This window comes from Mus caroli, chromosome 2 (assembly GCF_900094665.2).
Source record: "Mus caroli chromosome 2, CAROLI_EIJ_v1.1, whole genome shotgun sequence".
NCBI classification, from domain to species: domain Eukaryota; kingdom Metazoa; phylum Chordata; class Mammalia; order Rodentia; family Muridae; genus Mus; species Mus caroli.
Genome location: NC_034571.1, coordinates 32,653,820 through 32,654,658, shown reverse-complemented (window position 1 = coordinate 32,654,658; position 839 = coordinate 32,653,820).

Sequence of the window (839 nt, the reverse complement as noted above, 5' to 3'; positions counted from 1 at the left end):
CTCTCCTCTCCTCTCCTCTCCTCTCCTCTCCTCTCCTCTCACTCTTTTACTCTCTCTCCCTCTCACTCTCTTTCTTACTCTCCAGCCTTTCCTCTTTCTTTCTATTTCCATCTTCTCTACTCTTGGTCATAACCGGTATGGTATCCACCACTCCTGTCAGATATAGATTATTAAAGATCATTCCCAAATCTGTAGTCTGCTGTTTTGTTCTATTGACAATATCCTTTTCATTACAGAAGCTGTGCCATTTCATTAGATCCCATTTATCAATTGTTGATCTTAGAACCTGAACCATTGATGTTCTGTTCAGCAAAGTGTCTCCTGTACCAACGTGTTCAGGTTTTGTTCCACTTTCTCTTTTATGAGATTTAGTGTATCCTGTTTTATGTTAAAATCCTTGATCCACTTGGACTTGAGGGTGATAAATATCAACCTATTTTAATTCTTCTACATGTAGACATCCAGTTAGAGCAGCACCATTTGTTGATAATGCTGTCTTTTTTTTTTTTAATCATTGTATGATTTTTACTTCTTTGTCAAAAATCAAGTGTCCATAGGTATATAAGTTTATTTCTGGGTCTTTGATTTGATTCCATTGGTCAATGTGTCCATTTCCTTACCAAGATCATGTAGTTTTATCACTATTGTTCTATAGTAGAGTTTGAGTAAAGAAATGGTCATTCCTCATGAATTTCTTTTATTTTTCAGGATCGTTTTGGCTATCCTGGGATTTTTATTTTTCCCTATGAAGTTAAGAATTACTCTTTCTAGATTAATTAAAAAAATGTTGGAATTTTGATGGGGATTGCATTTAATCTATGGACTGCTTTTGGGAAGAT